The sequence below is a fragment of the Crotalus tigris genome, unplaced genomic scaffold, assembly GCF_016545835.1.
Source record: "Crotalus tigris isolate CLP2741 ecotype Arizona unplaced genomic scaffold, ASM1654583v1 scf7180000019024.823168, whole genome shotgun sequence".
Classification (NCBI taxonomy): domain Eukaryota; kingdom Metazoa; phylum Chordata; class Lepidosauria; order Squamata; family Viperidae; genus Crotalus; species Crotalus tigris.
The window spans coordinates 256,506-284,351 of record NW_024097334.1 but is presented as its reverse complement, the minus strand read 5'-3'; the positions used below and the strand labels follow the sequence as shown (position 1 = coordinate 284,351).

The 27,846-nt window shown below is 36.3% G+C and overlaps 1 protein-coding gene across 1 annotated transcript in view; it reads right to left on the bottom strand.

The window, feature by feature from the left end:
- Positions 1-27,846, bottom strand: part of NMNAT2 (nicotinamide nucleotide adenylyltransferase 2) — a 119,776-nt gene that overhangs the window by 42,770 nt on the left and 49,160 nt on the right. The gene's annotated exons all lie outside the window — the stretch shown is intronic.

Sequence of the window (27,846 nt, the reverse complement as noted above, 5' to 3'; positions counted from 1 at the left end):
CCTTTTGATACCCTTTGTCCCAAGTTAGCAGCCCAAAGATCACCCCCTTTCTGACTTAATAAATAATATGCTTTAAATTCCCCCTTATCTCTTCCTGTCATTATCTCTTCTTGTCTTTATCAGTTCTTTCTCCTTTTCTAATTTACCTGTATTTGTTTTTACCTGTTCTCAACAGGTAATGTGTTACTAGAAAATAATTGCTTATATGAAGGAGTTTTTCAATTACTTTATGTCAACAACTAAAGGTTAAATTTCTAAATGTAAAATATCAGCAGTTAATGGTAAAGCCTATGTATGTAAAAAGTATATAAGAAACAATAAACTCAGAGTTTAAGAAGCTGTGTGAAGCTGTGTCATACAGCTTCAAACCTCTGCTCAAGACATGCCTGAGTCTTTTTCTTAGCATCGTTACAATTATGACAAATATAAACTATATGTTACTTCAAAATAACTGTTGAAATATAGAATGAAGTTAAAAAAGACATGTTAATATGTGATAAACAATATCATTGCTGGGGAGAATTTCTGTGATAAAAATGAATGTGTTGCCTATGATATTCTGTTTCAGAAAAAACATGTTTTGAAAGCGGATGTACCATTAAATAGTGGTAGAAAGATATATCGAAATTTGTGTTTCAGTGGGGAAAAAATGATGAGGTCATTATAAGACATTACAAGATGGAAAGAGAAGGATTGGGCTTACCAGATTTAAATTTGCATTTTGCAGCTTGCCGTTTGGTTTGGATAAAAGAGTGGGTGTTGCTAAGAAATAGAAAGCTTTGGAGTAAGAAGGACATGACCTGAGATTTGGGTGACATCGATATTTATGATTTTAAAACTTATTAGATGCGCCATATTGAGAATAGATACAACCCAAAGGTATTTTGGAGTCTAAAAACACCCTTGTGGTTCTCATTGGAAGAATTCTATAGACAGAAAGTAATAGGCAAACATAAATGGCTAACTTATTGTAAAAGGCTAAACATTTTTGCAAGGGAAGCGTAAAATAAAATCAAGAGAAGAATTAGGAGAGGGAGAGGGACATAGATGTCAATGGTTCTCTTATTTACAATTATTAGAAACATAGACTAATATATAATTACTGTAGACAAAGGAATTTATGATTTTGAACACTGTAAGACTAACTTTAAAATAAAATTGTATGTAAGTGATAACATGTAATGACTAAAATGTATAAAATTTAATTGAAATTTGAAACAGAAGAAGAACAAGTGAAAGATAAGATGGGCTAAAAATGGTTATAATAAACAGATGGAACACTGCAAAACTATGCAGTTGAAAGGGTTGGACTTTACACTGTGTTATAATCTTAAAGAAAGCTTATAAAATGATGTTCCATTGGAGCATGTCATCAGAGAAATTGTCTAGAACATTGTTAATAAAATTTTATATAAAAATGATTAAATGTATGGACAATAATGAGTAATTGCATTTTGTTATATTTTCACTATTATAAAATTTAAACATAAATTGAATTGAATCAGATTTGTCTGGTGTGTTCCAAGAGGTTTGTTTAGTATCGCCTTTTGTAGCGTGAAGCCCATTTTGTATGTGGACTTTAAGTAACTCATCCCTATTTTTTTAGTATCTCTTCTGAGGCAGAATGCCCAAAATGCTATATATCATTCAAAGAATATTCCAAAATTTCTTTTTTTTATTAAATTTTTTTTTTAATTTTATAATAAAAACCCTTTCCCTAATCCCTCCCAACCCTCCCCAAAACCCTCCCCCATTCTTCCCAGAGCTGAATACAGGCTTAACTAGAACTTAAAAGAAAAGAGGAGCTTCCGGTACGGGGCGGCGGCGATGGCGGCTATTTTGTAGCCGTCCAGCTGGGAAGGTGTCAGAGCCGCGGAGCACAGCGCGCATCAGCTGGCCCGCGGTTCGGAATCCCCTTCCCGGGCAAAGGGAAGGGGTAGAGAACGCAGGAGTAGAGGTAGAACCCCTGAACCCCCTCTGGATTTTTTCCTAGAGGGGGTGGAAGGAGTGTTCCCTCGGAGCTCCTGCTGATCTCCGCCTCCCAGCTGTTTTTGCTTCTTTGGAAGCAAAAGAAACTGCCGCTTCTATCTCCGCGGTTACAGAGTTTCGGTGAGTAACTTTAGAAGCGGACAGAGCGGCTTAAAGGATTTTCTTTTATATAGTTTAGTGCTTTATTTTCTTTTTCTAGTTAGTTTTGGTTATTTCTCCTTTGTTCTTTTTTGCTGGCACGGAGAGAGAAAATAAGATGGCATTTTGAAAGTGTTCGGCTTTTTTTTCTTTTTTTTTCTTTTGTCTCTTTGTTCTTATTTTTCTTGGAAAGTATCGGATTTAAATGATTGCTTTTGATTTTTTTGTTCTTGGCTTTGGATTTCTCTCTTGATTTCTTCTTTTTTTGGGGGGGAACTTGGAACTCTAAGGATTACAGCATTTTTGTTCTTTTTAACTTCTATTTCTCCCCTCCCTTTTTTTGGGGAGAAGGGAAGAGAGAACTGCGTTTTAAAAAATGGCTTCAAAGAGACAACCGCCTTCTATACTACCTAAGGTGGTTTCCTCTCCCACAACCTTAACTGCACAACAACAACAACAACAACAACCTAAACATGTACCACCGACCCAGCCACCACCCCCTCCTCCTCCGCCAGGCCTGTCTGCACAAGAGATTAAAAACATAATGGGAGATGCTGTATCCCAAATTAGAGATGAAATGAAGCAGCTTGTTGTACAGATTAAATCTGAAATCAAAGAGGAATTAAATGAAATGAAGGACTTACTAGAAGATAATAATACCATTTTGCGGCAAGATATAGTTACAGCCGTATCAGGTTTGGCTTCGGTGGTGATGAAGCTGGACTCGAGAGTGGAGGAAGTTGCTGATAAAGTTGATTTTTTTGAGGATAAATTTCAAGATATGGAAAGCAAGATGGAGATCTCGCAAGTAGATATCCTTATGTCTCAGTATAGGGAGATGGAGCACGCCCTGAGGATCAGGGGTCTCAAGGAAGACATGAATCAAGATCTGATGGAGATGGTGCTTAGTGATCTAGCTGTTGCTCTGAATATGGATAAAGGAGAATTATGCAGAGAAGTGGAAAAAATTTATAGAGTTAATTCTTGGATTGCGAAGCAAAAGAATTTGCCTAGAGATGTTGTGATTTATTTCACAAAGAAGTCTCTGCGCAATGAAATTATACAAGCTTTTTATAATAAGAGATTCCAGATTGCTGCCCAAGATGTTATCATTTTAAAGGAAATCCCATCAAAAATCTTAAGAAACAGGAAAGATTTTGCTTTTTTAGCTAATGAACTTAAAGCAAGACTGATGCCATTCAGATGGGAGATCCCGATGGGCATCGCTTTGAGCCATGGGGGGATGCGTTACAGGTTGAATACGGTTGTTAAAGCTAAAGAGTTTTATAATACGGTCCTGGGTACAGGCTCAGCTTCATCTGTTCAGAAACCCTTGAGTGGTAAAGAGCTGGAACAGCAATCTGAAGCATTAGGTCTGATCTCTGCTGGGAAGTGGCAAGCTGAAGGGCAACGTCAAACAGAGGTTAAAGAGCAGAGGATGACCCGTGCAGCACATAGACGCAAGGAAAAGGAGCAACAAAAGAAAGAGATTAAAGAATCTTCTTCGGAAAGTGTTTCACTGCCGGTGGGATGAGCAAGACCCAAGAGTTCTGCAACACATACAGCAATGGCAGACCTCCAGGTAGTCTTCTCCAGGCTCCTGGCCAAGGGAGATGGCAAAGTTCCTGACCTGGAATGTTAACGGTCTAAATTCCCCTCAGAAAAGAAAGAAAATCTTTTACTACTTAAAGCAACATAATAATGATATTATTTGCCTACAGGAAACTCATATTCTACTTAAAGATCAAAAATATTTAGTTAACGCTCGTCTGGGATCTCATTTTATATCTTCTGCTCCTGGGAAAAAGGGGGGAGTGGTTATCTATGTGAAGCAAAATTTACCAGCTTGTCTGGTAGAATCAGATCCCCAAGGAAGATACGTGATGATTGAACTTGGCTTATATGGTAAGAAAATACTTATAGTGGGACTTTATGCACCAAATCAGCAACAGGAACAATTTTATAGATTGCTACATCAAAAAATAACTTTGCTGGACTACAGATCCGTGGTATTAATGGGTGATTGGAATGGTGTCTTAGATATACAAAGGGACAAGAAAGGTTCTTCTCCTCTTTTTAAACAGGCAAAACTACCTAAAGCCTTTTTTGACATGAAAGAGGACTGGGAATTAAGGGATTATTGGCGGGAATGTAATCAAGAGGAGAGAGACTTTACCTTCTTTTCAGATAGACACCAATCCTTTTCAAGAATTGACTTTTTTTTTATCACAACGGATTTATATAATAGAGTAAAGAATGTTAAGATTTTTCCTAGGTCGCTGACGGATCATAGTCCAGTTTGGATGGAGCTGATTCAAGAAAAAGAGGAGAGAAGATCTTGGAGGGTGAATGAGAACTTATTCAGACAAGAAAAGAATGTTCAAAAGTTAAAGGAGTGTTTAAAGGATTATTTTGCTTTAAATATGTATAAGGGGACTTCAATGTCAATGGTATGGGATGCAGGTAAAGTATTCATGCGTGGGATCCTGATAAAAATGAATAACTTTCATAGGCAAAAGCAGACTCAGAAACATAAAGAATTGGAAGATGAAATTAAATTAAAAGAAAAGTCTTTGATTTTAAATCCTTCAGATGAAAGGATTAAAGAATCTATAAAGTTGTTAAGAACACAATTTAATATGTTGATGGCGGATCAATCCGCAACTAATTTATTGTTTATGAAACAAAATACATTTTGTAATGCTAATAAACCAGGGAGATGGTTGGCCTATCAATTAAGAAAGAAACAGAGACAGAGAATAATAGACAAAATAAACTATAAGGGCAAATTAGTGTTTCAGAAGGAATTGATTAAGAAATCTTTTTTAGATTACTATCAGGAATTATATAAATCTACGAATGTGCAAATCTTAGATATAAATAAATATTTAAGTGAGGCCAGCCTTCCCAAACTGACAGAGGACCAGAAACAGGAAATTAATGGTTTAATTACTAATGAGGAAATTGCGACAGCAATTAAACAATTGAAACCAGGGAAAGCACCGGGTACGGATGGGTTGATATCTGTTTATTATAAAGCTTTAATGGAAGAGATGATCCAACCATTAGGTGATCTTTTTAATGACATTTTACAGGGTTCAGAGATTCCTCCCTCATGGCGTAGTGCTTTTATATCTTTGATTCCAAAAGAGGATCAAGATCTTACTTTACCAAAGAATTATAGACCTATATCTCTTTTAAATGTTGATTATAAGATATTTGCAAAAATTTTAGTAAATAGGCTTATGAGGGTTGTGCATCATCTTCTGCATAAAGACCAATCTGGGTTTATAACTGGTAGGTATATGAAAAATAATGCTAGACAAATCATTAATTTATTAGAATATCTAGACAAGAATAACCAAGTTTCTGCAGGGCTGATATTTTTAGATGCTGAAAAAGCTTTTGATCAATTGAATTGGCATTTTATGTTAAGAGTAATTGAAGAGATGAATTTTGGTGAAAATATATTACAAGCTCTTACGGTAATATACCAAAAACAAACGGCACAACTTATTGTTAATGGAGGTTTGTCAGAGGTTTTTACAATAGAGAAAGGTACTAGACAGGGATGTCCATTATCACCGTTGTTGTTTGTTTTAACACTGGAAATATTGTTGATTAAAATTCAAGAGTCGCAGGAAATAAAAGGAATAGAAGTTAACAAAAAAGAATATAAGTTAAGAGCTTTTGCGGACGACTTGGTGGTTACTTTGTCGCAACCTACTTACTCTGTAGTAAAGTTATTGCAGTTGATTTATCGTTATGGCTCGGTTTCGGGTTTTAAGATTAATGTTAATAAGACTAAAATCCTACCTAAAAATATGACTATTCGGGAGAAGCAGACTTTGGCTAACCTGACGGGTTTTGAAATTGTCAACAAGGTAAAATATTTGGGGGTGATGTTATCTGTTTCTAATGCAAAATTGTTTAAAAATAATTATGAAAGGTTGTGGGTTAGTGTACAGAAAGACTTGAGGAACTGGGAGAAGTTGCAATTATCTCTCATGGGAAGAATTGCAGTGATAAAAATGAATATTCTACCCAAGTTTCTTTTTTTGTTTCAAATGTTACCGATTTTGAAGAACGAGATTAACTTAAATGAATGGCAGAAAGGAATCAATAAATTCATTTGGGCAGGGAAAAAGCCAAGGGTTAAGTTTAAAATCATGCAAGACTTCCGTGAGAGAGGTGGACTCAAGGTACCGAATTTGAAATTATACTATGATGCGGTGGTTTTAACATCAATCAGTGATTGGGTAAATTTAACAAACCTTGACATACTCCATTTGGAGGGATGGGACTTACTTTTTGGCTGGCATGCCTATTTAATATTTAATAAAAAAGTGGATCGGGCTTTTAAATCTCATATCATAAGAATTTCTTTACTTAGGGTTTGGAGAAAATATTATAAAAGTGATTTTAAAGTACCACTATGGGCTATACCTTGGCATGCGATAGAAGGAATAAAAAGAGGTGTTAAAATGGACATGGTGTCTTATACACAGTTACTTAGATGGGATGGACAAAATTGGCAGTTAAAACTACTGGAAGAGTTAGTACATGAAAACATTACTTATTCTTGGTTTCAATATAGGCAATTAGTAGACAGATGGAAGATGGATCGTAAGGTGGGTTTTCTCAGAGAAGATGAAAATCTTATTAAGCAAGTGAAGGACCAAAGACTAACTCATATTAAGAGAATTTATGGGGTTTTAGTGGAATTGGATTCAGAAATAGAATTAATTAAAGATTGTATGATCAGATGGGCGCAAAATTTTGGTGAACCAGTCCTATTGGATACCTGGGAAACCATTTGGGTGAGAAATGTTAAATTTACACAAGCACAGAATTTAAGGGAGAATTTTTACAAAATGTTTTATAGATGGCACCTTGACCCACAAAAAATGTCTTTTATGTACCCTGACCTACAGCCTAAATGTTGGAGATGTGGCTGTTTGGATGCCACCTACTATCACATCTGGTGGTCGTGTAGAAATATAAAAGCCTTTTGGATTAAGATATGGTGGAATATTCAGAGAATTTTTAGAAGGAGGGTAAAATTTACTCCACAATTATTTTTGTTAGGTATAGTTACTGATTGTGACACAAAGGAGGTTATATTGATGTTAAACTTGATTACAGCCGCAAGGCTGTTAGTAGGACAATATTGGAAGAAGGAATCTTTGCCTACTTTGCAGGAATGGTTTCTTAAAGTGTCTTATTTGGCGGAAATGGCAAAGATTTCGGCTTTTTTAAAAGAACAATCGTAAGAGAAATTTTTTGCTGTTTGGGATAAATGGATAAAGTTTATACAATTTAAATTGGATACAAAAATATTATTTAGCTTTTTTATAACTTTCATTTTTATATACATACATATATCTTAGTTATACTCTCTTTTTTCATATAACTTTATTTTTTTTAATTAAGCCTATATTCTGCTCTGGGAAGCTCCGGGGGGGAGGGAGTGGGTGTTCTGGGGGGGGTAGGGGAAGGGTTGTTTTGTTTTGTTTAGTTTCTTGTCTATGTTGTTGTTGTATTGTTACTCTTTTGTTTTTTTGTTAAAATTTATAAAAATTTTCAATAAAAAAAAAAAGAAAAAATTTTTTTAAACCCAAATAAACCTTAAGCTAATATTGTTACACTCAATAAACAAATTATGACATACTTTAACTCCATTATATGTAAAAAACAAAAAGGAGGATAAAATAAAAAATAAAAAATAAAAAATTTAAAGAATAATAATAATTATACTTCTACATAAATATCTTAAACTTTAAATATAAATTATTCAAAAGCTAGATGGTATTTTCTTATATCATACTTATATTGTATAAAATTTATCCATCTTTTCCACACCAAGAGATACTTCTCTTGCGATTGGTCTTTCAAGAAAGCCGAAATTTTTGCCATTTCCGCTAGATAAGACACTTTAAAAAACCATTCTTGCAAAGTAGGCAAAAATTCCTTCTTCCAGTATTGCCCTATTAACAGCCTAGCTGCAGTAATTAAATTTAACATTAAAATAGTCTCTTTATCATCGCAATCCGAAACAATACCCAACAAAAACAGTTGTGGAGTAAATTTTATCCTTCTTTTAAAATTTCTTTGAATATTCCACCATATCTTAATCCAAAAAGCTTTTATACTTTTACATGACCACCAAATATGATAATAAGTGGCATCCAAGCAACCACATCTCCAACATTTAGGCTGCAAGTTTGAATACATACGAGACATTTTTTGTGGATCAAGGTGCCATCTATAAAACATTTTATAAAAATTTTCCCGTAGATTTTGCGCTTGTGGAAATTTGACATTCCTCACTCAAATAATCTCCCATGTGTCTAATAGAATCAAAATTTTGTGCCCACTTAACCATACAGTCTTTAACTAACTCAGCTTCTGAATCCAATTCCACTAAGACACCATAAATTCTTTTAATGTGAGTTCGACTTTGATCTCTGATTTGTTTTAACAAATTCTTATCCTCTCTAAACAAGCCCACCTTATAATCTATCTTCCACCTTTCCAATAGTTGTCTATACTGAAACCAAGAATAGATAATATTTTCTTGTACTAATTCATCCATAGATTTTAATTGCCAATTTTTACCATCCCACTTAAGTAATTGTGTATAAGAAATAGTATCCATCTTAACTCCTCTCCTTATTCCTTCTATTGCATGCCATGGAATAGCCCATAATGGAATTCTTGACTCACTTCTATAATATTTCTTCCAAACCCGAAGTAAAGAAATTCTTAGAATGTGAGATTTAAAAACCCTATCGACCTTTTTATTATAAATTAAATAGGCATGCCATCCAAACAGTAAATCCCATCCCTCCAGAAGGAGTATATCTACATTTGTTAAATTAACCCAATCACTAATTAATGTCAAAACCACAGTGTCATAATACAATTTCAAATTCAGTACCTTGAGTCCACCTCTCTCTCGTATATCTTGTATAATTTTAAGTTTTACTCTTGGTTTTTTCCCTGCCCAGATAAATTTATTGATGCCTTTCTGCCACTCATCTAAATTTGCTTCTTTCTTTAGAATAGGTATCATTTGAAATAAAAAAAGAAATTTTGGCAAAACATTCATTTTAATCGCTGCTATTCTCCCCAAGAGGGACAATGCAGCTTTTTCCAATTATCCAAATCCTTTTGTATTTTAACCCACAACATTTCATAATTATTTTTATACAGTTTTACATTAGAAGCTGATAAAATAATCCCCAAATATTTTACCTTATTAACAACCTCAAAACCTGTCAATCTAACCAAGGTCTCCTTATCCAAGTTGGTCATATTCTTAGGCAATATTTTAGTCTTATTATTATTAATTTTAAAACCTGAAACTTGTCCGTATTGATTTATCAATTGTAACAACTCCATTACAGAATAAGTTGGTTGAGATAATGTAACAACTAGATCATCTTAATTTATATTCTTTTTTATTAATTTCTATTCCTTTTATCTTCAATGATTCCTGAATTTTAATCAATAAAAGTTCCAAGGTTAAAACAAACAGCAATGGGGACAATGGACAACCCTGTCTAGCACCCTTTTCAATTGGGAATACCTCTGATAAACCTCCATTAACTATAAGTTGTGCCGTTTGTTTTTGATAAATAGCTCGAAGGGCCTGTAAAATTTTATCTCCAAAATTCATCTCCTCGACCAATCTTAACATAAATTGCCAATTTAATTGATCAAAAGCTTTTTCAGCATCTAAAAATATCAGTCCTGCAGAAATTTGATTATTCTTATCCAGATATTCTATTAAATTAATAATTTGTCTAACATTATTTTTCATATACCTTCCAGTTATAAAACCAGTTTGGTCCATGTGTATTAATTGATTCAACACAATCATAAGTCTATTAGCTAAAATTTTTGAAAAAATCTTATAATCTACATTCAAAAGAGATATAGGTCTATAATTCTTTGGTAGCATAAGATCTTGGTCTTCTTTTGGGATCAAAGATATAAAAGCTCTGCCCCAAGACAAGGGGGTCTCTAAACCCTGTAATATATTATTAAAAAGTTCCCTTAGAGGTTCTATCAACTCATCTATCAAAGTCTTATAATAAATTGATGTCAGTCCATCAGTACCAGGTGCTTTACCTAACTTTAATTCTTTGATTGCTTTCACAATTTCCTCTATAGTAATCAATCCATTAATTTCTTGTTTCTGATCTTCTGTTAATTTAGGAAAATGAGCATCTTGTAAATATTTATCTATATCTAAAGCCTGTACTTTCCTACCCATATATAATTTTTTATAATAATCTAAAAAAGATTTCTTAATCAATTCCTTCTGAAATATCAATTTACCTTTATAATTTATTTTGTCTATAATTCTCAACTTCTGTTTCTTTCTCAATTGATAAGCCAACCATCTCCCTGGCTTATTAGCATTACAAAATATGTTCTGTTTCATATACAATAAGTTAGTTGCAGTCTGATCTGCCATTAACATATTAAATTGTGATTTAAGCAGTTTTATAGATTCCTTAATCTTCTCATCTGTAGGATTCGAAATTAAGACTTTTTCTTTTAATTTAATCTCTTCTTCCAACTCATTACGTTTCTGCACCTGTTTCTGTCTATGAATCTTATTCATTTGCATCAATACCCCACGCATATAAGCTTTACCTGCATCCCATACCATTGACGTTGAAGTACCCTTATGCATATTTAAAACAAAATATTCCTTTAAATACTCTTTAAGTTTCTGAACATTCATTTCTTGCCTAAACAAATTTTCATTCAACCTCCAAGATCTTCTCTCCTCTTTTTCAGTAACCAGTTCCATCCATACTGGACTATGATCTGTCAGTGTCCTTGGAAATATCTTTACATTCTTTACCCTAAAATATAAATCCGTTGTAATAAAAAAAAGTCAATTCTTGAAAAGGATTGATGTTTATCCGAAAAAAAGTGAAGTCTCTCTCTTCCAAATTATGTTCTCGCCAATAATCTCGCAACTCCCAATCCTCTTTCAAATAAAAAAAGGCCTTAGGTAATTTAGCCTGTTTAAAAGAAGTAGAAAGTCCTTTTTTATCTCGACATGTATCTAAAACTCCATTCCAATCTCCCATTAATATAACAGATCTATAATCCAATAAAATCAATTTTTGATGTAACAACCTATAAAATTGTTCCTGTTGTTGATTTGGTGCATACAAACTTACTATAAGTATTTTCTAACCATACAGTCCCACTTCAATCATAACATATCTCCCTTGAGGATCAGAATCTACTAAACGAGCTGATAAATTTTGCTTAACATAAATGACTACACCCCCTTTCTTCCCAAGAGCAGAAGATACAAAATGAGATCCCAATCGAGCATTAACTAGATATTTTTGATCCTTAGAGATAATATGCGTTTCCTGCAAACAAATAATGTCATTATTATGTTGCTTCAAATAGTGAAATATTTTCTTTCTCTTTTGAGGGGAATTAAGGCCATTAGCATTCCATGTCAGGAGCTTTACCATCTCCCTCATCCAAAAGCCTAGAGAAGACTGCTTGGAGATCTGCCATTGAGGATTGTACTGAAGATCTCTTAGGTCTTGCTCCTCCCACAGGCTCAGAAACAAATTCTTGTGAAACTTCTTTGACATCTTTCTTCTGTTGTTCCTTTTCCTTACGTCTATACGCTGCCCGAATCATTCTTTGCTCTTTCATCACAGCTTGTTGAAACCACTCAGCCTGTGATTTTCCAGCTTTCATCAGTACAACTTCTTCAGACTGCTGCTCAAACTCCTTCCCATCCAAGACTTTAAACATTATAGGTGGTGATGAGCGTGCTCCCAGGACCGAAGTATAGAACTCCTTTGCTTTAAAAACAGTATTAAGTCTATAACGTATCCCCGCATGGCTCACCACTATTCCAGTCGGGATATCCCATCTGAATGGCATTTGCCCTTTTTTAAGTTCATCTGCTAAGAAAGCAAACTCTTTTCTTCTTCTTAAAATTTTAGATGGGATCTCCTTTAAAATTATAACATCTTGTGTAGCAATCTGGAACCTCTTATTATAAAAGGCTTGTATGATTTCATTGTGTAGAGATCTTTTCCCAAAATAAATTACCACATCTCTTGGCAGATTTCTTTGCTTTGCAACCCAGGAGTTAACTCTAAATATTTTTTCAATTTCTCTAGATATTTCGTCTTTTTCTCTGTCCAAAATCACAGCAAGATCATTTACCACCATCTCTCTCAGGTCTTGTTGCATATCCTCTCTCAGGCCCCTGATTCTTAGAGCAAATTCCATCTCTCTATATTGAGACAACAATTTCATCTTGTGAAATTTCCACCTTTTTTTCCATTCCTTCAAACTTTTCCTCCAAAACCTCCACCTTGTCTGCAACTTCTTCAACTCGAGAATCCAATTTTTCAACCACAGAGGCAAGTCCTTTTAAAGCCAAAACTATATCTTGCCTCAAAATGCTATTGTTCTCCACTAAAAGCTCTTTCATTTCACCTCTAATTTGAGATATAGCATTTCCCACTATATCTTGCATATCTTTTACCATTATTGGTTGCAGAGGAGGAGAAGATGGTGGTGTGGGTTTAGGTAATATCGCAGGAGAAGAAACCACCTTAGGTACTGTGGAAGTTGCTTGACGCTTTGAAGCCATCTTCAAAAATTTATTCCTTCTTTCCTCCTTCTTAAAAAAAAATACAAAAGATACAAAAAAAATCCCTTAAAAAATAAAAAAAGGTTAAGCAGAGAGGGAAAATAATCCTCCTAAAACCCAAGTCCACCTTCAAAAAATCATTATAAGTAATCCAATCCGTTCCGTTCCATTCCAATCACTTAAAAAAAAAGCCTGCCGATCGCCATTTTACTTTCCCTTTCAGCAAAAAAGAACAAAAGAAAAAAAGGGAATAAAAATAAACCTTTAAACTAAAAGTCCAAATAAAATCAAGGAAAAATAAAATCCTCTATTCAGCTCTGTCTGCTTTTAAAATAACTCACCAGATCACTTTATTCGCGGAGGTGGGAGCGGCGTCTTGCTTTGTCCCTAGAGACAAAGACAGCTGAGAAGCGGAGACAATCTGAACTCCGTGGGAGCACTCTTTTCACCCCCCAAAAAAATTTCTTTGGGGGATTTCAGAGGCTCTACCACTATTCAGATGACACTCCCCTCCCCCCTTTGCCCGGGAAGGAGGTTTGAACCGCAGAACAGCTGATGCCTGCTGTTCTTAGCGATTCTAACACTTTCTCAGGAGGACGGCTACAAAGTAGCCACCATTGCCAGCGCTGATCCACCGGAAGTCCAATATTCCAAAATTTCTAAAATACATTATGGGAGTAGCAATTTTATTATAGATTCCTTACTTAATATTCCGTAATGTATAATCAAAATTTCCTACTTAGTGTCAGAAAAGACCTGACCATTATATACGTGAAGGTCAATATTTTGTGCCACAACATGTTTCCCAATGAACCATCTTTGCCATTTTATGAGCCTCAATTTAGCTCAAGTTTCTTTCTTTTTAATCTTTTTATTACCATGAATAATTTAATGTACATCTATATATGTGACCATTGTGCCTTTGACCCTAATTTCAGAGAATAAATATCTTAAAATACAGCAGCCTTAATACAGATTCATGGAGAACCTATGCTATTTTGGAGTTGGAAGAAGAAGCAAAGAAATTGGGGATCACTATTACATATTCATGCTTACAGTGGGAGCTGGAATGGAATCAATTCTTTTAATACAACTAGTTAGAGCTGCTCTGCTTCCCATCTCTTCTGCTATTGCAATTGATAAATCAGTTGAAGAAACAAGAAGCCACCTAGATCTGGCTTATCAGCAAAGACAACGTTGTAGTCTTTCCTATTTTTTATTTCTACCAGGGTGTTATTCAACTACGCATAACTGTCCAGTGCAAAAGATTCCAGGGTCTGTCAAGACAGTGGTTCTTTCAACAAATATAATATTTTAAATGTGTGCTATGCATAAATTAAATGGCTACTGAATGATTTCTTGTTCAGTAGAGTTGCTACAGCTGGCATTACCATGCTGTGACCAGGTTGCATTGACTTTTCTATTAGCTCAGTTACAACACTGCCTAAGCATACTATTATATTATTAAAAGGGAAGGAAAACTACTCATCAGTCCACAAAAACTACTCTAATTCTACTAACACAGTATGCGTAGCCTGCTGGTGAATGTAGGCTTGCCATTATGGTTACAATACTACTTCCTGGATTTTAGAACATATGATGAGCAGAAGGCAGCAATAGAAAACAGTAATTTTCATGCCAAGATATTGAAAGGACAGGAGTAATTAAAGCTTGTCCAAATAAGAGTGATGTCAGATGAAGGCTAGCCAACCCGCATGGTCTCAACAATAGGAATTTTATGTGTGTTGCAAGTCACATCACCAATTAAAGGATCCCTATGAATGAAACATATAATTCTTTAATTAATTGGATGGAAATTTAATTGTTTTCATTAAAATACAGTAAATTCTTGATATAACAAAGCTCATTTTAGGTATAAGACAAAATTTCTTCTGTATTTTATGAATGCATAAACTTCCATTCACTAATTAGTAAACATGGGATTCTAATAGACACCTCTTTCTCTAATTTGTTTATTAAATTGAGGATTTAATGGTGATTATTTTAAAAACAATCAATTACCAAACAAAGCAAACACAATGATATAACCTTTCCAGAGGCCTATCTAGGGTCTCGTGAAATGAGGAAATAGGCTAAGTCTATCTTTTCCCCATATCTTTCCCAAGTTATGCCATTTTTCTAAGCTATTCTGGTATAAAAACCTGACTGGTAACTTTTCTTATTTCAAATAGATATTCAAAGGTCTGTGTCTCATATATAAATTATGAAATGGAAATCCCAAATATATCACAAAATGATCTCAGTGTATGATTAGTTATCAGTTTTCTATGGGCTTCTCATTTGTATTTTTTTTTTACTTCAAAGTCTCTTTCACCTTGACAATGTGGTTCCTGCTGCTTTAAATGAATAGCTGCATTTAGAAGGCTCAGGCCACATTTTTCAAAGTGTGATACAGTTCTTAGACTCTGTTCTCATTTATTTCTAACACAGTCCTTTCAATATTATTTTTTAATTAACTCCTTAATGTCTGAAAGCCACATGGAATAAAGCGAAACTACTTGTAATGCTCATTTTCCCAGGAGTTGCCCACTTTTACCAAATATGTAGGACTACAAGGGGTTGATATAGAAATGACCAAAACTTCCAAGGGAACTTACACTGTAGATGCTACCCATTCAAAGAAAAAACTCACTGTGACTTATTTTATGTAAAAATGGCAAAACATCTATGAGAATCACATTCTACTACAATTCCAGCCAAAGATCCATAGATGTTGAACATGGCATTGAATACTTACATCTGAGCTATTTAAACTGATCAGACTCACCAATCATGTTGGATTCAAAAGCTTTGAATGGGTAAACAAATAGAACAGTGCCAAGAACCATATTCCACTACCTACTCTGGCCAAAGATCCATATAATCTGAAAACAGATTGGAACAGAAATTGCAACTGACAAAGGAAGACTTAACTAGGGCTTGATGCAAACCATAACACGTTACAACTTATTCTCTATAAAAGTAACATGGCTCTGACTATTGAACAATCAAAGTTGAACAAAGAAAATTGGATGTTTTTGAACCAGGGTGAGAGAAATTGTTTGAGAATACCATGGACCACAAAAAGAACAAATCACTTAATATTAGATAAAACGAGATAGCTCACTGGGCACACTAATAAGAAAACTAAAGGTTAGATGAGAGCTAGTTTGGTGTGGCGGTTAAGGCATCAGGCTAGAAACTGGAAGAGTAGGATTTCTAGTCCCATCTTAGGCACAAAACCAGCTGGGTGTCTTTGAACTAGTCACGCTCTCTCAGTCCTAGGAAGGAGGCAATGGCAAACCAGTTCTAAAGACTGTCCCTGAGAATTGCACATGATTGAATAGAAGGGGGGAAAAACTTAGATATTTTGGATACATACACAGTAATATGTAAGTCAAATCTATTGAATGTATCTTTCAGGGCAGTTGAAAAAGAGGCCAACAGAAGGCAGCAACTACCATGGATAATCCAAGCATGAGCTGAAGCAAATCCTGGCGGATTTTTCTTTTTCTACTTTCCTGAATTTCTTTAAAGGGCATATTACCCTCTGTCTAATGAAAAGTTGTTCCTACAGCTGTGCTGCCATTATGTGGTGAAATCCTCTGGAACTTTTGCCAAGAATGTGTTTCTGCTAAGAATAATTTTTACTATATTTTTTCACACTCCTCTAATAAGGAACAACCTGATTCTGCATATAAAAATGTGCAGTTTTGATTTACTGTTACGTCTAGTAAATCTTCCCGTTACTTTGATTTGTGGTCTCCTCTTGAAGTTCAGACTCATGTTCTTCAGGCATCTTTCTCAGCTTTATAAAATATATAAGCTAATCTGAAGAATGTTAATATGCTGGAAACTGTGTCAAGGTCTTATATTCAGATATAATGTTCCAATAAAAGATAATGTTTAAGTCCATATAACTTTGTTCATATATGTTTTTTTGACAGACTATCCAAGGGAAAAAAAAACAGGGCAATTTAATTCACATTTACTTTTCACTAGAAAGCCTCAAGAAATGAGATTTATTTTGTCTAATACATTTCTGGAAATGCTTGACTTTCCTTTATGCATTCCTTTCCCCCCCCCTGCCCCCTCCTATCCAAGATCCATATATCGCACAAGATGGGCAAAAATTTTTGGCTATAATATAGAATTAGAAAAATGGCAAAAGTTATGGGATAGAAACTATAAATTAACAATGTCAACTTCATACAAAGAAAATTTGTATAAAATGTTTTATAGATGGCACCTTCCACCAGCAAGATTAGCAAAAATGTTTAAAAATATGTCAGATAGATGTTGGAAATGTAAACATAACATAGGCACGTATTATCATATTTGGTGGACATGTGGGAAGGCAAAGGCTTATTGGAAAAATATACATATATGGTTTGAAAGAATATTGGGCGTACAAGTGGATTTTAAACCTGAACTTTTTCTACTAGGCATTATGCCTGAAAAGACTAATAAGCAGAAATTATATTTAATTTTACACATCACCACAGCAGCAAGAATAATTTTTGCACAATACTGGAAGAATGAAGGATTGCCATCAGAGGAAGAAATAATCAGGAAAATACTGGAATGTGCAGAGATGGACAGATTAACTATGAGGTTGAAAGACAAAGAAGATACAGACTACTATCAAATTTGGAATTTATTTTATTCTTGGTTAAAGAAAAGAATGAAGGATTAGGAATTGAACATGTATTAACTTAACAAACTCCAGACAACTTTGTTGATTGGAAAAATTAATATATGTTGATGAAATAAATAAATAAATAAATAAATAAAAAAGATCTATATGTCGCAGCTTGTCTCAATAAATTTTCTCAATTTCCAATCAAAAGAATCAGATAATCTCGCTCTCCAATTTCCCTAGGAATGTTAGAAAAATCTTCTTCACTCTCATTGTTCAACTGCTGAAGAATATTATTGTCGCAAACTTTCTGATCAACATTCCATCCACTCCATGATCACAACCTGAATTTTGCATAATTTGTATGATTCGAGGCTAAGACATACCTTCAGGTTCTATAGTATATAGGTAAAAACAGCTTCTCTCTGTGTGACCCTTTCAAACAGGGATGGGGAATAATTTAAAACCTCTCTAGTAAGCCTCTTTTTCCAATAATTATGATAGGCTGTTATCACTCAGACTGAATTTTCTGAGCACCCCTAAATCTATCCAGCTGGGAATTTCTAAGATTTCTCCTTTCCCTCAGTTCTAAGAAAAGAGAAATCTGTTTAGAACTTCCTGCTGAAACCCCAGAAATACAGAATTTAATAACCCTTCTACTAATACTGATAAACAAGAAGTAGCTTTATAATTGCAGTGGTGTGCTCATGGGGAAGATTTTAGTGATAAATTCCTTTACAAAACCGAAGAAGCTAAATTTCTAAATGGAAAAGGGGCTTATTAAGAAGACAACTGTCAGAATCCAATTATATTTCATCTTTAATTATCAAATATAGAAACTCCCAATTCTGCCTTCTCTGGATTCTGCCATAAGAGGGAGAGAAGGGGGAGAACAAAGGGGCTTTATGGCCCTCACATCCTTCAGTACACTTCAAAGAGCTGAATGCTGAATGTGTGTTTATTGTAACCTCCAAGCGTTAGCATACCAAAGAAGGGTATTTGCCTTTCATGTAGTTATCTGAAGTCTCCATCCAGACGGAAGAAAGAAGAAAGGGGGTGGAATTGTGATACTTGAAACTATCACTGGAAGGGGGGTTGATTGGGTGGGACTACTGGGGAACCCCTTAAAACCTTGAATGGGAGAGCTTGAACCCCAAGTCCTGTCTAGCATGCCTGCAACCATTTTCTCTTAATAAAGGATTCCTGTTGGAAGAATTATTCCAAGAGTTCTGTCTTCTTAAGATGCAAAGTGGGGTGGGTCCTTACATTAGACAGGACTTGGGGTCCTGTGCATATACATCCAAGAAACTCACGGAAACAGAACAGCGCTGGCCCGTATGGGAGAAGGAGGCTTATGGGATACGTTGGGCATTACTCACGTGGCGACAGTTCCTGGAAGGCAACAAAATCCCCTTCCAGGTGTGGACTGATCACAAAAATTTAGAAGCCCTGAAAACTTCCAGGAAACTCAATCCCAAACAAGCCCGCTGGTCCCAGCATTTTCACCAATTCCAATTTAAGCTCAAACATTTACCAGGAAGAAAGAACTTCCTGGCAGATGCACTATCTCGCATGCCCCAATATAACAGCGCACGAACCACAGACTCTAGACCAATAATGGCAGAGTCACAACTGGCAGCACCAGTAACCACAAGAACCCAAGCCAAAATAAAACCACAACTGGACAGCCAAACTGGGATTGAATTCAGAAAAAGTTTGGAAACAGATGAATGGTTCCAGAAAAACAAACATGTGTGCACAATGAGAGACGGGTTGCCTTGGGTAGGGGAAAAGTTATATATACCAACAACTCAAAGACTAACTTTCATGCACTTTGCCATGACACAAAATCAGCAGGGCATTTTGGATTTGTAAAAACTTTACACTTAATTAAACGGCAATTTTGGTGGCCATCAATAAAAAAGGACATAGAAAGTTATGTTGCCAGCTGCCCAACCTGTGCATCGGCAAAGAGGTTGCAAGGGAAATCGTCAGGGCTATTACAACCAGTGGCAAGTCCCTCAGCCCCCTGGAAGGAAATAGCCATGGATTTTATAGTGGAATTGCCAGAAAGCAATGGGAATACTGTTATCTGGACAGTCACGGACTTGTTTTCCAAACAGGTGCACTTTATCCCTTGCCAAAAGATTCCCACTGCAAAGGCCTTAGCAAGACTTTTCATCCAGCACATTTACAGATTGCACGGGGCACCCCAACGCATCATCTCTGATAGGGGAGTGCAATTTACGTCTGCATTTTGGAAGGAATTTTTATCTCTCTTAGGGACCACTCAGGGACTGACATCTAGCCATCACCCTCAGACAGATGGACAAACGGAACGGTGCCATTCAGTACTTGAGCAATATTTGAGATGCTTTTTAAATTTCCAACAGAGTGATTGGACGGACTTACTTCCTTTTGCAGAAGTTGCCTACAATAATGCAGTCCACTCCAGCACAGGTTACACTCCTTTTCAAATAGCCACCGGTCAAAGTTTCAATCCCATGCCAGAATTAACCCCAAACGAACCAACGATCCCTTCGCTGAAAGAATGGATGGAGAAATTACAAAACACCTGGCCAATAGTCAGAAAAGCACTAGATGAAGCTAGGCAGGCATACAAAACACAAGCCGATAAAAAAAGGGTTGAGCCTACACCATTCATTATAGGAGAAATGGTGTACTTATCTACAAAATACCTAAAGTCCCTACAGCCCTGTAAAAAACTTGGACCAAAATATATAGGACCTTTTCCAATTAAAAGAATCATAAATCCAGTAACAGTAGAATTAGAATTACCCAAAAATCTCAGGCAAATACACCCAATTTTTCATTGCAGCTTGCTGAAAAGAGAGCATCAGTCACATCTACGGCCAAAAATCCCCCCCACCACCACCTCCACTCATGGTGGAGGGTGAACAACACTTCGAAATAAAGGAAATCCTTGATTCTAGGAGATATCATGGAGCAACTCAGTACCTAGTTGCCTGGAAACACCTCCCTCCCTCACAAAATGAGTGGGTCCATAAATGTCATGTCAGAGCCCCGAAGCTATTGAAGAAGTTTCACACAGAGTACCCTAACAAGCCTGACTAAATTTTATACTTGTGTTTTCTTTCAGGTGAATCTCTCTTATTTTTAAGAGGGGCCGGATGTCAGAATCCAATTATATTTCATCTTTAATTATCAAATATAGAAACTCCCAATTCTGCCTTCTCTGGATTCTGCCATAAGAGGGAGAGAAGGGGGAGAACAAAGGGGCTTTATGGCCCTCACATCCTTCAGTACACTTCAAAGAGCTGAATGCTGAATGTGTGTTTATTGTAACCTCCAAGCGTTAGCATACCAAAGAAGGGTATTTGCCTTTCATGTAGTTATCTGAAGTCTCCATCCAGACGAAAGAAAGAAGAAAGGGGGTGGAATTGTGATACTTGAAACTATCACTGGAAGGGGGGTTGATTGGGTGGGACTACTGGGGAACCCCTTAAAACCTTGAATGGGAGAGCTTGGACCCCTGTCTAGACGCCTGCAACCATTTTCTCTTAATAAAGGATTCCTGTTGGAAGAATTATTCCAAGAGTTCTGTCTTCTTAAGATGCAAAGTGGGGTGGGTCCTTAGAACAACATAGAAAATTCCAAATAAAATCATTTTAGTCAGCCTTAGCTAAATCTAGTTTGCTTGGCATAGTTTTATATAAGTTCTTGGGTTTGAAACACATGCTGTATCTAATGGTTGGAGAAAGATTGTCTGGGCTTCGTGAAAATACATTTTCAAGTATTTATTGTCTGTTTTATATAATGAAGGCAGAGGTAGGATTCAAATATGTGAACAACCGGTTTTCTGTGTGGATGCTCCTTCTGGAAGTCCATTCTGGGTCTGGGCAACAAAAAATTAACTACTGGTTCTGCTGAAGTGGTGCGAACTGGCTGAATCCCACCACTGAATGAAGGGCATAAATGAAAAATAACCTCTTTGGGAAGAATGAATGTTGCTTTGCAATTCAAGAATGGTATTTCATCTGCAATATATTCAGTAGGCTCACCCTAACTACCTTTAGTGGAATTACAAAGGTATAGTCTAGTTTTTACCTGTTGTATTATTATGTAAATATGACTGCATGGAAGAGGGACTTTTTAGAAACAAGTTGAATTCCACCAAGCCAAGTGAACTAGATACGGTCTGTTTCTCAGATGCTTTAGGTCAGTGATGGCAAACCTTTTAGAGACCGAGTGCCCAAAAGCTGGCCCCGCCCCCACTCTGCCCCCCCATCCCCCACCCCATCTGCTCACAGGGCCACTCACTGCCTCCAGGTCCCACCGCAGATCGCCCAGGCAGCCCAGCAGCGCTATGGCGGTCACACCTTCTGCCCACGCCCTGCAGCATCAACTGTGCACGATGGGGTGTGAGGGCAGAGTCTTGTCTATGCTGCCTGGGTGCCATGTCCTTGGCTGCTCTGCTTCGCGTGGGCCATGCTAAGGGGGCGACTCTCCTTCAGGGGGGCTGCTGGAGAGAAGGGGGTCACGAGGGGAGGGGAGGGGAGGCTGGGGCAATGGTACATGTTCCCACAGAGAGGGCTCTGAGTGCTACCTCTGGTACCCATGCCATAGGTTTGCCACCACTGCTTTAGGAGATACTATGGTACCATATCCCAAACTGAGGTTGATTATGGTTATTATCATTTTTCTTATACATAAAAATATATCTTGTACCTTCATACCATGCCACATCATAACATACCACAACACACCATATCATGTCATACCAAACACAAACACAGCATACTTACTTGATATCGGTACAGCCAAAATATAATACAGCAGGCTCCTCAAAGAAAGCTCACTCGAGAATGATGGAAACACACAGAAGTCTCCAAGGGGTTGTATTTTATTGTAAGATAAACATTAATGAAATAAATGTACCTTCAACTCCCAGCATTTTAACATCCATAAATTACTACTATTGAGCCCTATGAAATAATATTGCTCATTGCATCACTGATGAATTTTGCTATAAGCCATCAGTATTGTTGATTTACCTTTTCCAAAGAATTCTAGTATAACTTGTTTTTTTTTCTCTTTCACCTTTGAATTAGTGTAGCTTTCTAGTGACTGCCTGGGCAATTTCTTGCACTTTTCTTGGCAAGATTTTGGAAGTGGTTTGTCCTTCCTAGGGCTGAGAGAAAGTAACCAGCTGCTTAGTGCCTAAGGTAGGACTAGAAGTCATATTCTCCCAATTTCTAGCCTAATGCCTTAACCATTGCACCAAGCTGGCTCTCATCTTAGCATTGAAGCCACTTCAATCCTATGGTGATGGCAGTTTTATTCTAAACCTGGTTGGATGGAGGCATTTGGAAAGAATTCCCAATGTACTATATTCACTCCAAACTATAGGCTATCTTTGTCCTCCCATTGGCCAGGTCTTTGGGGATGATAATTCCAACCTCATTTGCACTTTGACACAAGTAACCCTGAGGGCACAGATAAACCCCTAAGTAGTCTCAAGAGCTCTCAGGAAGAGTGCTAATGAGCAAATGACTGCAAAGAAATATAATCCTTCAACCCTCCACCCCGCCATTGTCAGAAATAATCCTTCCATTACCCCCATCTTCCTGTCAGAACTGATGAAGCTTCTTGGATGCAAAGTGAAATGTCGTCTTCTTCTATCTCAAGGAAAAAAATAGTCCAGTTGCCTTTTAAAAAACCAACTTTGAGACACTTTTAACATGTTCCTTGTATATTTCTTGCCTCCTAAATGAATTTTTGCTATTTTGAAACACAGCATTTTTTTCAAAAATATTGTTTTCTGAGTTTTCTGAGCTTTATTATTTTTTTCCATTCTACTTTTTTCTAGTTATCTGAAATTTAAGCATTTTACCCCCAGGTCCCAAATAGTCCATAGTGGGCCCATCTAATCAGCATTCTGTTCCACAAAATGCAACTAGGAAGCCCAAATATAACAAATTAAGGCAATTCACCATACCTATTGTTGTTCTTTTGAGTAGAGCCACATAGTTTCCATGGCTGGAGGCAATAGTTAGTCATGAAGTCTAATCTATTAGCCTTTGAGACATCTGTCTGAATTTATTTAATCCTTTGGAAGCCATCCACACCAGCAACCAAACATGTTATGGCAAATATTCCAAAGATCAAGTAAGCTTGTCCTGATCAGTTTCTTTGAATAGCCTCCGTCATAATTAATGGGCCTATGCTCTGGATGTAATAGTAATACAATAATAATTGAATATGAATGCTTAATAAGAATACTAATAATGATATTCCAAATGTAAGATTTTCTGAGTACTTTCTGAGTGTTTAGAGTTACAGGAACCATGCCAAATTAAGCAAATTTACATCACTGTGAGAGGCTATGACAGAGAGTTGGGAAGACAATTGAACAAAATGCTGTTTTTTATATAAGAAAAGGGGTTGAAGCTAAAATTTTCTAAAGCTTCTGCACTCAGAGAGCTCAAACTGTCAGTTTGTCTTAATTTCATCCTGGCTGACCTTGAGGAACTTTGCACATTTGTCTCTAACAACTGTACTTTAAGAAGGACTGTCAACTATAGCTTTTAATGCAGCTTTCTAACTTCTTATGTCATAACCTTAACATCTGGCTGGATGTATGTCTGCATGCACACCGATAATATGTGTATATATCTACAAAAAAGTAAGACTTCAGTTCAGATTGCAGGGATGCCTATGATTGTCTCATGAGTTCTTCATATCTTAAACAGTATAGCAGTTTTTCAAACTTTTTTTCAGCTTGGAAACTGGTGGGGGCCCTACAAAGGATGTGAATGATTATATTGTAATGTCATCAGAGTGAGTGGGATTGACTTTTTTTAACCATTAACTTTTCCTTTGGTGAGGGTAAAGGGAAAAATGGCTCAAGACAACCATTTTCTTTTTTAAACCACTGCCAAGGGAAAAAGCAAAAAAAAAAAAATCTGCATATTTCGAGGCATTTAAGAGTTGCTATGGCTTAAGCCTAAGCCATTTATTTATTTATAATTTACAGTGTAACAAAATTTGCTAGTCATTCCCATCCAGTGCTTTCCTTTAAAAAAAGAAAATATGTGTATGGAGGGGAGGATAAGGCAGAATTAATTGAAGGCGGAGAAGGGGTTTTTTTAAAAATTCATTTTTCTCCTGAAAATACCATATGTAGATATTTTGGATTATATATTGTAAACCAATTAAAGACACAACAGAAAACTGAAGAAAAGTAATCACTCTTCCCATCTTCTAATATTTCATTAATTCAGTTCCTGCTGTTAAGGTAGTTTAACCACAATAAGTTTGATAATCACACTTTTAATAAGTCAGACTCGTAGTTCCATTATAAATGTCTCCTTCAATACCTAAGAAACCAACTGGAATCTCTCTTCAGAAGCCAACTTAGAATTGCAATTCTTCACTGAACTCTTAGAAGCTCCTGTTTTTCATTGTATGAATTATTTTTTCTTACTTTGTTCATCCTGACCACATTTCATTTCTTTGGTGCTAATCAGAATCAGAATAGAGCTGGAAGGGACCTTGGAGGTCTTCTAGTCCAGTCCCCTGCTCAAGCAGGAGATCCTATACTACTTCAGACAAGTGACTGTCCGTGCATGCACTTCCCCCAAATTTCTCTTTATCCATTCAAAATCTTTATTTCTTTGTTTCTGGTCAATGAGGGTGGGTTACTGTGGATTTTGCCGTGAAAATTCTGAAGGCTTTAAAAAAAACCAACCCAGAATGTTATTTGAAAAAAAATAATGCCCAAAGCAAGGCTGTTTAAAGATTCTGAGACAGCCAGGGACAGAATATTCATTTCTTCTTATATCAAATGTTAATTTCTTTGGTTTCCCAGTGTTCTTGGTCTACTTGAAATCAGTGATCCCAATAAATGAAATCCAAACTATTGCAAATACTAAAACATACTTGAATGATGTGCCTTCTATGTAACTGAGCTCAGAATAGTTGTCCCATGGCTCTCTGAAAATGCCCTGGATCCAAGCACAAATTAGACATACTTTCAACATTGGTGTAGAGCAGGGGTAAGCAACCTTGGCTCTTTTATGACTTGTGGACTTCAACTCCAGGAATTCTGGGAGTTGAAGTCCACGAGTCATAAAATAGCCAAGGTTGCCTACCCCTGGTGTAGAGTATACAGGGTTTTTTTATTTGGTGAGAGAGGTTCCATTGATCCTTTTTTTATTTGTTACATTGCACTGAAATGTTGACAGAAACTATGTAAAGGGGATTGGGATTTTATCTATCAGTAGTGTATTTCTTTAAACATTGAACAGAAGAGGACCAAGGTGTGGAGGAGAAGTCAGCAAAACAATATCAAGGAAGCTGTTGAGAAAAAGAACTGGAAACGTTCATCCTAAACCCTCCTTTGTGATCAGTTGCAGCATGAATTACACAATAGCACAGACCCCCCCCCCACACTCATAAAAAGAGAGAGAGAGAGAGAGAGAGAGAGAGAGAGAGAGAGAGAGAGAGAGAGAGAGATCCAGCACATTATTATATTGTGCAGAGTAACATACTGGCATTTTTTGTAGCCAACGCTGGTAAAGACATTGTAAAAAAAAAAGGGGGGGGGGTTACATCATTTTTCATTAAACAATGGCAAAAAGATTTATCAAATTTGATATAGCAGGAGGGGGAAAGCTGTGAACAAAACATAAGATTTTACAGAAAGCAAAAGAAAGGAGGATTAGAGATATTTAAATTGCATTTTGATGCATGTTGTTTAGTATGGATGAAGGAATGGATATGGTTAAGAAATAAGAAAAATATTGGAAGATCACAATCTGAGGTTTGGGTGGCATTGTTTCTTATGGTATGAAAAACTTCACAAGAAGCTTTTTATAGAAGAGAAACAGCAGATAAAAAATGATGGTTAACATATGTGACCAAAGGACATCATTTTCAATGGTTTTCTTATAATCAGATGAAAGTGAAGTTTAATATGGACAAAAGGACAATTGAAATCGAGAAGAAAACTGAATTTGAAGTAGAGTTATATACAAATATTGATCATATAACAGCTTATATATTTAAATTTTAAATTTGTATACGTTTTATATAAATCAAACAAAGATTTGTAACAGAGGATGAATAGATTAAAGATTGCATAGTGAAATGGCCTGCAAATTTTGGTTATAATATAAATATGAAAGAAAATGTAAGAAACTAGTGTTAAATTTACACTGTGTCATAAATTAAGGCAGAACTTTTATAAAATGATGTATTGATGATATACAACACTGATTAAACTGCCAAAAATATATTTTAAAAAAATCAAACCAGTGTTGGAAGTGTAAAAAGGAAAGAGAGACTTTTTGTCATGCTTAGTGGTCTTGGGAAAAAGCAAAGAATTTGGAAAGCAGTATTTAATTGAGAGATGAATAGCTTCCATCTTAATAATACAGCAGTGAAGAAAAGGAGATTTATTTTTGAAGTATGACTCTTCCAGGCAGGAGCCACCATCTGCTGTGCTATAGGTCACTTCAAGTCAAACTAATTTCACCATTTCTGTGGAGACTGATGATGGAAAATGAGAGTGTTGCATCTTAAAAGCTAACCGTGCCATTAAAAATGCCATTTTATATACGAGGGAGTCTGATGCTTGTTTCGGATGGACATTTAACACAAAAGCTAGTATCTGTGAATAGGACTGCAGTTGCCATAAGAATTAATTCACACTGTCAGAACAAATATACAGAGGACAAAAAAATTATATGAAATACAAAAAGAGCTGCAAGAATTGGATAAAATTATAAATTTTTTGGATATAATATAGAATTGGAGAAATGGGAAAAAATATGGGAAATAAATATAAAATTGACTATGTCAGTGGCATTCAAGGAAAACCACCACAGATCGCATCTTCCACCAGCAAAGCTTGCCAAGATGTTCCAGAACAATTTGCCAACATGCTGGAAATGTAAAAAAGTACATGGAACATATTATCATTTATAGTGGATGTTATGTCCCGAGCCTTTGCAAACGGCTCGGGCGTTTGCAGGCAGTCCCGGGCAGGTGCAAAGCTGCCCGGGACCAGACAGGCTGTCGCCAGCGCCGTGCGCATGCGCGGGTGCTGGCGCGGGAAAAGTAACCCATTTACCCGGGAGTTGCCTATATAAGAGGCTGCGAGGCGTTTGGGCGAGGCTGAAGCCATCTTCCTGTAAGCTGAACGCTGAATAAAAGAAACTGAGAACTCCAGCTGCTTCTCGTGTCTGCTTTCCCGCCAAGGACGCAACACTGGCGACGAGGATGGGATGCCTTGCACTACCTGGAAAGGAAGAAGTGTAAGCTTACCCAAGGAGTCCTGAGCGGCGGAAGAGGAACGGCGTCGACTCGGCAGCTGCCCGCCAATCCGGTGCGCATTCGGGGGTAGGCTGGCTGATAGACCCGTCTCCTGAAGATC